This window comes from Sciurus vulgaris (genome assembly GCF_902686455.1).
Source record: "Sciurus vulgaris genome assembly, chromosome: 12".
Taxonomy (NCBI): domain Eukaryota; kingdom Metazoa; phylum Chordata; class Mammalia; order Rodentia; family Sciuridae; genus Sciurus; species Sciurus vulgaris.
The window spans coordinates 74,611,886-74,625,781 of NC_136473.1; the positions used below are offsets into that span (position 1 = coordinate 74,611,886).

At 38.4% G+C, this 13,896-nt stretch overlaps 2 protein-coding genes across 8 annotated transcripts in view; one reads left to right on the plus strand and one right to left on the minus strand.

The window, feature by feature from the left end:
- LOC306642093 (UPF0739 protein C1orf74 homolog) overlaps nucleotides 1-13,896 on the plus strand; it is a 122,737-nt gene that overhangs the window by 51,055 nt on the left and 57,786 nt on the right. Inside the window, exon 3 of one of the 6 annotated variants that reach the window (XR_013758377.1) lies at nucleotides 7,550-7,616. The exons of 4 other annotated variants lie outside the window; for them this stretch is intronic. The gene's annotated coding sequence lies outside the window, so the exon portion shown is untranslated. Of the gene's footprint in view, nucleotides 1-7,549; nucleotides 7,617-10,271; nucleotides 11,409-13,896 lie in introns of those variants that run through there. One more of the 6 variants, XM_079107526.1, reaches the window with a different exon arrangement.
- The window catches only part of HSD11B1 (hydroxysteroid 11-beta dehydrogenase 1), a 54,446-nt gene that overhangs the window by 2,577 nt on the left and 37,973 nt on the right, over nucleotides 1-13,896 (minus strand). The gene's annotated exons all lie outside the window — the stretch shown is intronic.

Here is a 13,896-nt window from a genome sequence, read left to right on the forward strand (position 1 = left end):
TTGAGTATTTATCACTAACACTTAAATTATCCTGTTGTGTTGAATTTCTGAGGGGAGAAAAATATCAGGCATTAAAGGTGTAGGGTGTGGGGTGGGCTGCAAGATGGAGTTCATTGAAGAGGGATTGGTTAGAGTTTTTAGTAAGGGTGATAAATAAACTGGGTTACAGAAGAGCTATGCAATCCCACAGCTGCTAACTCTTTCACCTCTGATCCAAGTGCTGGAGATTGAAGAGCTCTCTGCCAACTCAGTGACCTGTCATTGATAATGGGAAAGTTATGTTTTACTTTCTGTGTGAAGGGGGTAATAAATCCTAGACTTTGAGTTTTACATGGAACTCCTCCCCTCTTTTAAAAAATTTTCATTACCCTGATTCTCACTATAGCTTTGGGGAGTATATATGAATATATACCTCATAGGATAGCCTATTCTTTTTACCCTTTCCAAGAGAAGAGAGTAGAAGTGAACTGAGACATTACACTCTTTTCTGAACATTGTTAGAACATCTACTTTAAAAACCTCTACATTTTAAAGTATAATGTAGATGTGTGCCAAATCAGTGAAAAAAGGATTGCTTATTCAATAAAGATTATGGGAAAGTTATTTGGCTAATTTTAAACAAATAAAGTTAATTATTTATAGCATATATGAAAAATTAGGTAGAAAATCATGGCAGACAGTATTGCCTTCCCAATATTTATTCCCCCTTCTTTAATAAGATAATTTGATTTTGTTCAGGACAGCCATGTACTCAGAGGGAAATAACATTTCTCCAAGATTCCTTGCTCTAGTTGGCTACATGATATAATTCTGGCCAATGAGAAATCTAACATGGGATTTCCAGGAAAGACACTGACTTCTTGATAAAATAGATGGATTCAGCTTTCATATTTTGCTATTTCTTTTTCTTTCTAAATAAACTTCATATGTGATGCCTAAATTTATAGCAGTCGTTTTGTGAACCTTAGGAAAAGCTTAATATTAAGGATAGTGGAACAGAAATATGGAATGAGCTTGGATTTTTGAAGACCTTGTAAGTTCACCAAAACAGCCCTGAACTTATTACTTTAGAAGAAGGAACCCCTGTTTGTTTGCTTGTTTGTTTTTCACTCTGGATTTTTTAGTAGGGCAGTATAATTATACATAACAGTGGATTTGTTGTTACATATTTGTAATTGCACACAATATAACAACATAATTTGGTCAATTATATCCCCCTTCCCTCCTCTCCTCCTTCTCCCTGGCCCCCTTCCTTTATTCTGTTGGTCTCCTTTCTATTTATTTATTTATTTTTTTGTGGTGCTGGGGATTGAACCCAGGGCCTCGTGCTTGATCTACATTCCCCAGCCCCTCCCTTCTATTTTCATGAGATTTCCGCCCATCTTTTTTTTTTTTTTTTTTCCGCCTCTCTAGCTTCTACTCATGTGAGAAAATATACAACCTTTGACTTGGAGAGTTTGGTTTATTTTGCTTGATATACTGTTCTTACGTTCTGTCCATTTTCCTGTAAATGGTCTAATTTCATTCTTTATAGTCAAATAAAGCTCCATTGTGTGTATATACCACAGTTTCTTTATCCATCCATCTGGTGACGAACACCTAGGCTGGTTCCATAATTTGGCTATTGTGAATTACGCTTCTATAAACATGGGTATGCATGTATTGCTATAACATGCTGAATTTAATTCTTTAGGATAACACTGAGGAGTGGTATAACTGGGTCCATATTTGGCGGTTCCATTCCTAGTCTTGAGGAATCTCCATGTGGATTTCCATAGCTGTTGGTACTAATTTACAATGCCACCAACAGTGTAAAAGCATGGGAACCCGATTTTTTAAAGCCTTATAAATGGGGTTTGGATACAGCAGATTGCAACTTCTGACTGACACAAAAATAATTCAGTTAGAGAAAAAAGATAATATAAGTGAATATTTACTAAATCCTTGGTTATGAAAGACCATTCTAATAGAAAAGTAAAAAAAATGCAGTCATTGAATATTTGATCTTATAAAATGTAAAATTTCTATATGTCAATAGTATGATAATATCAGTATAAAGGGAAAATAAATAATAAACTAGAAAACCATATGCAACACATTAGATGGACAAAAGTATTATGCCCTAAATACTCAATATGTAAAGAGTTTTTACAAATAAAACATACAAATTTATCTTTTTAGAAAACTACCCCAACTCCATCTCAGTCATGAAAATTGGGTTGGGATGACTCATGGCCAAGTTATGGGAATGGGTATGTGACATAGGGTTTCCATCTGGAGCATTTAATACCACCGGGTTACTTGTTAGTCCAGGGCTGGGCCAATGATCTCAGCAAGGCTGAAGAACACTTTGTGGGTTGCTTAACCAGCATTTAGTTTTCTTTTTTTTATTCTTGTACAGAATCCCAAATTGCACTCATGTTTCTATTGTTGCAAATACTGCTAGCATTCTCTCGATATATATTCTGTTCTTATTCCATAATAGTAAAACCCCGATTTGTATTTGGACTTATATTTATCTGGAATTAAGTCCACATTTTGTAGCTTCCCTAAGTCAGATGTTGCCAAATGATAAGTTCTGTCCAATGGTATGTAGGAAGAAGATTATCATATAACTTCTAAGATATGTCCTTAAAGGGAGAATTCAGTCTATTTGTTTGCACTCCTCGTCCAGGTGTCTGGATATTGGATATGATAGCTTGGCTGCAGAGCAGTCTTGGTCCATGAGGTAGAAGTCACATGTTGAGGATGGCAGAACATTGAGATAGAAGGAGAAAGCCTGGGTACTTTGCTGCCAACTTAGTATACTGCCTTCAGACTTGATTTACCTCCTACTTTGTTAAATCCCCTGTTATTTTTATTTTTTTTGCATCTGGGAGATGAATTTGATAGTCCTTTTCACTTCTACACAGTCCATGTGCCAAAAAAAATCTGATACCATCTCAAACTCTAGGTGTTCGCTTGGATAATATATTTACTCTCATCCTTTTTTACTAATTGTTGATACAGAAATGGACATGTGGCCCATTCTGAACCAATAAGACTTGAGGAGAATTTTGCTGGAGTGTCTCAGAAAGCTTTTTTCTTCAGGGAGTGTTTCTGAGAGCAATAATCTTCTTTCTCTTCTGATAGGCATTTTTGTGCATGGATGAGGGCATAGAACTATTTTAGCTAGCTTACTGTTAGCCTGAGGATGACGTCACATGGAAGAGAGCAGACCCAAAGAAATCATGGGAACAATGAGCATGAGCCAAATCAACTGTGAAACCCACCCTACATATGAACTTCCAGTTATATCAATAATTTTCCTTAATGTTTAAGCAAAACAAAGAAATAGATCCAAGTTATTTATAGGATAGCATGGTCGTTAAAAGTATGAGCTTTAGAGTCAGATGACCTGGATATGAATCCCAAGTATGCTAGTTTTTAGACATAGTATGTGAATAATAATATTACCGAGCTAAATGCTCTATGTAATATACTTAGCACAAACTCTAGCACATAGAAAGCATTCAGAGAATACTATTATTGTTAACAGTGTTAGTATTTTAGTTGGTGAGAAAAATATAAGCTATTCAAAAAATTATGATGTGACAAATAACTAGTTACTTGGAAGAAAGAAAAATGCCATTCTTATAAATTCAAATTACATTAGAGAATATTTATGGAAAGTAAAATAATAAGATATGGGTGAATTTATCATCTGAAGTTAAGAGATACTTTTAAAGCATAAAATAAAAGGCATACACTATGAAGGAAGATATAAATAGGTTTGAGTATATAAAATTTAAAAAGACTCAGTGTACTAGAAATGCATACCATTGTCCTACTACACACATCACCTTCAAAGAGACATTTTCCTAGACTCAGAAGGTCAATTCAGTGATAGGTAACATGCACACTGGCTTGAACCACATCATGGTCTCTCTCTTACAAAAATGAAATAAGTGATACAAGGGCTCTAATTGCTGTTGATGGATTTGGAAAAGGTTATATAAGGTTGGGACTTGGGTATATGTTTCCAGTCATGGAAAGAGAAAGTCAGTAGAGACAAGTATCCTGCAGAAATAAGCAGGACTATGGGGCAGATATAACCACAAAAGTTGGGGCTGAATAGGAGCTAAATTTTTTTTTTAGCTCTTATGTGTTCAAAGGCTAAGTAATTGTACAAAGTTCTAAGGTTAATGAATGGAAAAATGAGAATTCAAGTTTGACTCTAGTGGTTGACACATTCTTTTTCAACATTTTTTTTTAGGTACCAGTGATTGATCCCAGGGACTCTTCACCACTGAGCCACATCCCTAGCCCTATTGTATATTTTAATCAGAGGCAGGATCTCACTGAGTTGCTTGGGACCTTGCTAAATTGCTGAGGCTGACTTTGAACTCCAGATCCTCCTGGACCAGCTGGGATTACAGGTGTGCGCCACCACACCCAGCGTGGTCAACATTTTCAAGCACTACATGGTATTTTCTCTACCAAAACCACTGTTTTTTATATGAGTGTTTTCCAGGAGCCAAGTGTCAAATCCAGCTCTCTTTGTGTTGGGCATGTCTCTGATTTGACAGACATGCCCAAAATAGGCAAAATTTTTGAACGGCAGTATTATTTCCTGTTTTAAACTGACATATGAGGTACCCATAAATAGATAGGCTAGTCATTTCTAGTCTCTTTATATTGGTTTCCCAATACCACAAAATGGATGGCTTAAGAGGACAGAAATTTATTTTCTCATAGTTCTGGAGGACAAGCTGGATGTGGTGGCACACACCTGTAATCCCAGTGACTCAGGAGGCTGAGGCAGGAGGATTGTGAGTTCAAAGCCAGCCTCAGCAATTTAGTAAGGACCTAAGCAACTTAGTGAGACCCTGTCTCAAAATAAAACATAAAAAAAATGCACTGGGGATGTGACTCAGTGGTTAGGCACCCCTGGGTTCAATTCCTGGTATCAAAACAAATCAAAACAAAACAAAAAAACAAAAACAAGAAAAACTCCAAACAAAACAAAACAAAACAAAACAAAACAAAACAAAACAAAAACCAGTTCGGGAAGCCATAATTCCATAACCAAGGTATCAACATGACCATCTTCTCTCCAAAGGCTCTGACATAGAACACTCCTTTGTCTCTTCCAGCTTCTCATGTTGGCTATAAGTCTTTGGTGTTCCTTGACTTATAGATGCTATACTCTAATTTCTGCCTCCATCTTCACAACACTTTTTCCTGGGTGCCTGCTCATCTTTTGTCTGTGTTTTGTAGTCTTCTTATAAGGACACTCACCATTGGATGTTGTCCCAGCCCGATAATCCAGATGATTTCATTTTCAGATCTTATATATGCAAGGATCCTTGTCTGTGTAAGGTCACATTCACAGGATCCAGGTGGACATATCTTTGGAGGGTTACACTTTTGTAGCTTACTATACCCTTCCTCAATGGTGATAAAGATATTGACAATGGTATTTCATGTGTTTGTTCAGAGGGCAACAGAGATATAGAAATGGGACTCTGTGAGAAGTCCTAATATGAATATCTATAGTGGTGATTTTTGTACCCTTCTTGGGGCTCAGTCCATCCAATTTCCCATCCTTAATTGAACCTTCTGCTCAAGGTACAGAGAAGGGTCCTAAAAGGTTTTTCAGGAACCATTTAGGAGAGGCAGAGGAGAGGAGAGGAAGGTGATAGGTAAAGAAGAAGAGAGAAAGGTAGGAAAGGAGCCAGACATGGCAGAAGACTTCCTGAAAAATCCATAACATAGATACATGGCTTAAAAAATGTTTGTAAATAGTGGGGAAAAAATGTATCAGGCAAGGGTCAAGTCCAGATGAAGACTGTTGAAAAATTGTTAGCTTTTATTATGAAGATTATGCATTAGATACACTATAATATAACTAACTGTGGCTGCAACTGTTATTAACTTTCATTATAACTATATTTCATCTCTTAAAGCTCATGACCTGCTATTGATTTGCAAATCTTTAAACCAATAATTCTCAAATTCAGGGCACATAAGGACCATGTGGGGCCTGTTAACCTACAATTTGAAGCTGGCTCTCTGCCCTGATTTTTCTAGTCTGTATTCTGGAGTGGCAGCCATGCAAAAGTGTTCAGTAGAAAAGAGTGGCTTTATCGATAAACTGCAAAACCGTAGGTTTTGAGAGTTGGCGTGGAGGCATAACGACCTGACAGCATGAGCTTGTTGGACCTAGTCTGGGGTCTACCAGGAGAAATGGGAAGGGAATGTGTTTGGAAGAGGCTGAAGTACCACAGTGTCAGCTGGATGAGCAGTCGCTGAGCTATTAGTTACTAAATCTCTTTAAAGCCCAAACTAATATGGGGGTGGGAAGACATGTGTTCCAAATCTAAACTGGTTGTTCAGGTGAAGATGGACATGAACTAACCAGGAAACTCCACCTAGAGAAGGCAAGTTCTGAACTTTGCTTTGATGAAGGAAATGAAGAAAGGATCAGGAAGGTGGGGAAATGGCTTGTACAGAGATAAGGGGACACTTAGACCTACTGGTGGGACTGCAAATTGGTGCAACCACTCTGGAAAGCAGTGTGGAGATTCCTCAGAAAACTTGGAATGGAACCACCATTTGAACTAGCTCTCCCCCTCCTCGGTATATATCCAAAGGACTTAAAGTCTAGAATACTATAGTGATGCGGCCACATCAATGTTTGTAGCAGCTCAATTCACAATAGCTAAGCTATGGAACCAACCTAGGTACACTTCAACAGATGAATGGATAAAGAAAACGTGGTATGTATACACCATGGAATATTACTCAGCCATAAAGAATAACGAAATTATAGCATTTGCCAGTAAACAGATGTAACTGGAGACTATCATGCTAAGTGAAATAAGCCAATCCCCCAAACCAAAGGCCAAATGTTCTCTCTGATATGCAGATGCTGACCCACAATAGGCAGAGGGGAGGGAAGGGGAAGTGCACCCAATTGAACAAGGGGGAGTGGGAGGAAGGAAGGGGGTTGGGAATGGGAAAGAAGAAGAATGAATCAGATATAACTTTCCTATGTTCATATATGAATACAAGACCAGTGCAACTCCACATCAGGTACAACCAAAAAAGAGGAGTCCTACTCCATATATGTATGCTATGTCAAAATACATTCTACTGTCATGTATAACAAAAAGAACAATTTAAAAAAAGAAAGCTTCTAACATGCCAAGAAAAAAGTCATTAGCATTTTTCACATAACCATTCACTATCAGAAGTGAAAATTATGCCATTTTATGTTTTAACACTCATATAAAAAGACAAGGGGCAGGACCAAGCGAGGCTGTGAGAAACTGGTAGGACCAGAAAATAATAGACAAGTTCATAACATTTTCTCCTTTATGAAAGCACAGCCTTATGAGTACCTACTTAAAACTCTTTGGCCAGATTTGTTATGAAATTCAGAACTATTTTTGGATTTAGAAGGGAGTATGTTGGGAGGCGTCCTGTAAACAAACACATTATAATTTCTGCATTTAAACATTTGAAAGCTCACACAGATTTTTTTAAAAAGGCCTTGCTTTGCCAGGCATGGTGGTACTCATCTGTAATTCTAGCTGCTCTGGAGGCTGAGGAAGGAGGATCACAAGTTCCAGGTCAGTCCGGGCAACTTAATGAGACTATCTTAAAATTAAAAAGGGATGGGGGTGAAGTTTAGTGCTTCCTTAGCATGCATAAGGCTCTGGGTTGATACCCAGTACTGTGCAAAACAAAAAACAAAAAACAAAACAAGACAAAAAACCAACTTTGCCTCAATTCAGCTTAAATTAATTATGTAGAGTTATTATGAAAATAAAATTCTTTGCTTTCAGAGACTTTTTTTCTTCTTTTGCCCTTGTGGATTCTGGGATTTGGGCATTTTGGAATTTCAGATAAAGATTGTGAATTGGTCCAGACTCACTAAAGGAGAGCTGGAATATATTAAAAAGCAGAAAAAAGAGAAAAATCTCTCAGGTTCATATCATTCCAAAACAATATTGGTGCATGTAATTAAAAATTGTTTCCTCTTCACAGATATTGTTCTTATACATTCTTTCCTCTATAATGCCAATTAGTATGTGTGAAGAAACCTCTGCATTTGGTTCCATGTACAATATAGTTTAAAAGTTCCAGAAAGCTGTAAACATTAAAGCCCTCAAAAAAATCCAGATTTTTATTGTTTAGAAAAGGTTCTGTGAGTGAAAAGAACAGTGAAAGTGAAATAAACCATATGCAACAGGTTGTTAAAATTTGACTTTTCCTGCTCTAATTTCAGCTGAGCTCAAGGGCTAAGAACACCAGTAGTTGGCAAATAGCTTCGTATCTGACCACCTGCTCACCTGTGTGGGACACAGTAATGCAAACAAACAAGTAAATGGGCAAAATCCAAAAACACTTAAACCCTCAACCACCCCAGGGGAAGCACAGGGCTGAAGTTGAGGTCAGAGAGGGAGTTCAGGAGAAGTGCAGAGTCAATGTCTCATTGATCTTCCAAGAAGGGTAGGGGCTTCTCCTCATGTTAATCCTTTTAAGGGGAACTTAAAAGACACCTTTGAGAACCTGTCTCCAGGAGTCTATGGGACACGGAGGAGGACTGGGATTTGACCCAACTCGAGAGGCTGGGACTGAAAGGCTGCTGTCAGTGCGAGTTGTGTTGTATGCAGGGAACTTTCCCCTGTGGGTGGGCTGAAACCCAACCTTTGCTCTACTCACGGCCCTGTGGGCCTCTTCCCAGGGCTCATCCCTTCTCTCCTGGGGCCGTTTTCAATCAGTCCAAAAGGACATCTTGACGTGTGAGTGTGTTTTCCCTTTATTCCCTGAAGGAAATAACAAGCAACTCCTGCCAAATTGCAGAAAGAAATACTAATACTCCATTCTCCATGAGGGGCCTCCAAAGAACCTGTGAAAGATCCCATGCCAGGAGTGGATTTGATCATCCACCCCATGACCAGAAAGCATGAGCTCTCAGCCTCTGCCAGGGTCAGAGGGACCAAGGCTCCACTTGCCCAGTTCTAGCCAAGGAAGACTTTTCCTACCTCTAACTTTTCTTCTCTGCATTGTCCCCCTTCCTTTGGCCCAAGAAAGACTTGAGGGAGCCTGATGAATGAAGAGGAGGTGAAGAAAGGAGGAAAAGCTGAACACATCTCTCTTTCCCATCCAGGTTTCTTACCAAGAACAGCTTCCAGCTTTATATGGGGAGAAACTTCTGTGAAAAAGTTAGATTACACATGGATAGGCAGTTTAACTACTGAAGTGAGTCCATTTTTGAGACTGGGAGGAGCCAGAGCATCTTTTATTGTCCCAAAGTGACCAGAAAAGTGCTGCTATCTGCCCTAGATCACACAGTTCAGGGAAGAGCAGGTTCCCATAAAGCAGGTTTGGACAGGCAGTGGGAGGGAAGCATCATGTTTTGTTTTCCTGATAGAATCCTACAAGGTCCACTTACCCAGCCACCAGTTAAAAAACTGTGCCAGAGTATGAGTGTCATTAAATAAAATTAGTCAATGAATAAGTGTACTATAATAATACGTAATCATAAAAGTGAGGTGATGGGAAGCCTAAATGCTTGTGCCCCAGGTCAAGTTTTGGTTTATTTGCAGAGAATGGAGTCATTGCATAAAATAGATATATGACAGTTAGATTTCTCTTCTGGGAAATTTTAGACCACAAAGAAACTGAACTATGGTGACCATATTTTCTGAAACAAAATGTGGAATGAGGAGTCTGACACGTATGAGTGTAGACGTGGTGATAAATAGGACAGAATGTTTGCAATTAGCTCTGTCCTAGAAACGCTGGGACTTAGCCACTGTAGAAACAGCAAGAGCCAGAGAGCTGGCAAGGAAGCTATGCACTGGGGCTTGTTAGCTGAGCAGAAGAGGTCAGAGGGAGGCTTTGGTGCTTTTGTTCATCCTCTCCCCACCCTCCATCCTCAACTGCCTTGCTGAGACTTTAAGATGATTTCCATTTCAAAGGCATATTTTCAGCTGCTTTGATTGAATGCTCAGAAGAAAGTGTACAGGATTGAAAAGTTTCATTTCTGTCTTCCTTCAGACTTTTAGAATGACCCCAGGCAAATGAGCCACATCCTCTATTGAGTGAGCACCAATTCGAGGTTCACCATGCTTTCATGGCTTTGAGGCTGGAAACACATCCTGGATCCCACCTCGCCTTTCTTTCCAGTTTTTCCTAAAAATCTGTTCTTATGGTCTCAACTCTATAGTATTTTGGGTTGAATCGGTTCTAAAGATAAATCCATCTGTTTTCTCCAGGTCGTGGAGCACCTGAGATATCATCATAAGTATTGAGACAACTTTATAATCCAGTGAAAACTGAAGCAATGGAGATGGATGGAATTGCCCAGGAAGAGTGTTGAGTGGATAGAGAAGTGGGTTTAGGATGGAAGAATCCCAGGAAACCAACAAGGTTGGAGAGAGGAAGAGAACCCTAAAAGAGACCAGTAAAGCTGACAGGAAATCCAGGGGAGTGTTTTGGCTGAAGACAAGGGAGGAGTACATAGTGTTGTAATAATACAAAATGCTCCAGAGATAAGTTAGATAAGATCTGTTACCAAATTTTTACAAGATGACTTTTGCAAGAGTATTTCCAGGCTGGTATGGGGCCTATGTGTAACAGGATGTGAAATGTGGTTCCTCCTGTTGTCCTAGAATATCAGCACCTCTCTGAGGACAAAAATAAAGAGATAGATTCGAAGAGCCTTCAGAGTGGAAGGGTGGGCCCAAACTAGTTCTACCAACATTACCTAACCATCCATAGCCAGCCTAAATAGTGCTTGGAGAAGGAAAAATAATCAGTATCTGCATGTCTGCCTATCAAGACTCAGAGGAGGCAGTTGTATCTCCCTCACCTCAAGCCAGATGAGAGGTGCTTCTAAAACATTATCTGGAGAACTTTCTAAATGTCCCCTGCAGTTCCAAAACTGGTGTTTGACTCACATCTGGAAGTTTAAAGGCAACCCCGAGGACAAATGTGAATGTATTGTGGGATCAATTATGTCCATGATTGGCATTCTTCCCAGAGATCAAATGTGAATCCTGTGTTTGGGGGCTGGACTAGAGCACCTGCCCAGGGATGGTGGAATGGACTGAACCAAGAAGGTGGGGCTGATCAAAGCCCTGGAGCTGAGAAGAAGGCGAAACCAAAAGTATTGACCTAGAGAAGGCACTGCTCACCCCTACGAAACTGCAGTGGCAGGGTGTCTCCTGCAGGTGATCTCTTAAGAACTCATGACAAAGCCCCACAAAATATATTTTCATATCTCCTCCAAGTCACTAGACACCTAGGATGGGGAATTTCTTTTACTTTTGAAATAATTTCAAAAGTTGAAAGATAAGTACATGCAACTTCCTTCCTTCCTTCCTTTTCTTTTCTTTCTCTCTCTCTCTTTCTCTCTCCCTCCCTCCCTCCCTCCCTCTCTCTCTCTTCTCTCTCTCTCTCTCTCTCTCTCTCTCTCTCTCTCTCTCTCTCTCTCTCTTTCTTTCTTTCTTTCTTTCTTTCTTTCTTTCTTTCTTTCTTTCTTTCTTTCTTCCTTTCTTTTTCCTGAGCCCTTTGAGGATAATTGCTATAATTGAAGTCATGGCCGACCTTATATCTTATCACCCTTGAATGCTTTAGTGTCCATTTCTTACACATAGGGACACTCCTACATAACCACAATATAATAATCAAAATGAGAAATTCATTAGTTTCTTAGGATTGTTGTAATAATTTATGGAAATCTGGACTGCTAAAGATAAATTTCTTCTCACACAATTCTGGAATTAAGTAGTGTGAAATCGAGGTGTCACAGGGCCATGCTCCCAGGGAGGATCTTTCCTTGCTGTTAGCTTCCTAAGGCTACATCACTTTGCTCTAATCTCTATCTCTGGCCTTCTCCCCTTTGTTTCTTCTTCTTCCCTTTTATACGAACACTTGCCATTGGATTTAGAGCTCACTTAGGTAATCCAGAATGATCTCATCTCAAGATCCTTAATCATATCTGCAAAGATTTTTTTCTAAGTAAGTTCATATCCATAGGTTTGTTGAGTTAGTATGTGGTATATACCTTTTTTGGGAGTCGCTAGTCAACCCACTATCGTAATATTGATGTATCCTGTCATCTAATTCCACAGACCCCTTTCACATTTTGGCATGTATCTAAATATCCTTTAGAGCAAAAGGATTCAATCAATGATCATGTGTTACATTTAGTTGTCATCATTCTTCAAATTCCTTCAATTTTTTTTTTTTTTTTTTTTTTTTTTTTTGGTGATGCCAGGGATTGAACTTAGGACCTCATGTGTACAAGGCAAGCACTCTACCACTGAGATACATCCCCAGTCCAAATTTTTTTAAATTTTAAACAATTACTCAATCTTTCTTTGACTTTTATGACCTAGATGTTGCTGAAGAGTACATTCAGTTATTTTGTACAAGTTCCTATGCTAGGACTGGCTCACACCGGATCATGAGAACTGACAGTTAAATGTTCACAAATTTTTCAGGCAAGTCGACATCATATGGCTATGACTGTCATGGGAGTATTTACACTATGGAAATGCTACAAGTGAAGTTTTAATTTTTTTATTTCTTTGCAGAGAGCTAGTTGTTAAACATTTATCAATACGCTATGGATGAATGTCCTTCAGTTTGGATTTGTCTGATGATGTATCCTTGTGCTATTTGATTTGGGCTATGCATTTTTGGAAGAATTATAGAAATAATTCTTTGTTCTTCACATTCCATCCCATTGGGTGACACATGATTTCAGTTTATTCCATTACTAGTGATGTTAGTTAATCTTGATCATTTGATTCAGATGGTATCTGTCATGTTCTTCCCACTGTGAAATTACTCTTTTCTTTGTAATCAGTAACTATTTTATAGAGTAGTACTTTTTTGTATGATCTTAATCATCTTATACAAATATACAGTTCAATGGCTTTAAGTACATTCATACTGTTGTGCAATCATTACCATCATCCATCTCCAAAATCTTTTTTATGTTGCAAAATGGAACTTTATATTCATTATAATCTTTATATTCATTAAACCATAACTGTTCATTCTCTCTTTCTCTCAGTTCTTGACAACCATCATCTTACTTTATACAAATATGACTACTCTAAGTACCTCATATAAGTGTATTAATATAATTTTTATCTTTTGTGACTGGTTTATTTTAATTTGCATGGATGTCTCTCCATGGTTCATCCATGTTGTAGTATGTGTCAGTATTTCCTTCCTTTTTAGACTATTATTACATTGTATATATGTATTACGTTTTGCTTATCCATTGGGTTGCTCTTATGTTTTAGCTGTTTTGAATAATACTGCTATGAATAAGTGTGTACAGATATCTCATTGAGACTCTGCTTTTGATCTTTGAGTATTGTTTAGTCAGTTTTTTGTCACCATGATCAAAATACCTGACAAGATCTACTTGAGGAAGAAAAGTGAATTTTGGGCTCATAGTTTCAGAGGTTCAGTCTGTGGTCGCCTGCTCCATTGCTCTGGGCCTGAGGCAAGGCAAAATATCATGGTGGAAGGGTGTGGTGAAAGAAAGTTTTTCAGTTCATGGAAGCCAGGAAGCAGAGAGAGGGAGCAAGGAGTTAGGGACACAATATAATCCCCAAGGGACAATGTGATTAACATAGTGCAAAAAAGTACCACTCTACAAAATAAATTGCTTACAAGGGAAAGAGAATAATTTCACAGTGGAGGAACATGATTAATACCATTGTAATCAAATGATCAAGATTAATTTACATCATCAGTAATGAAATAACCCCCAGTGACCTGCTTCCACCAGTCATGTCCCACCTGCTTATAGTTATCATCAGTAATCCATTCAAATTATTAATTTATCAAATGGATTAATCCACTGGTTAGGTTATA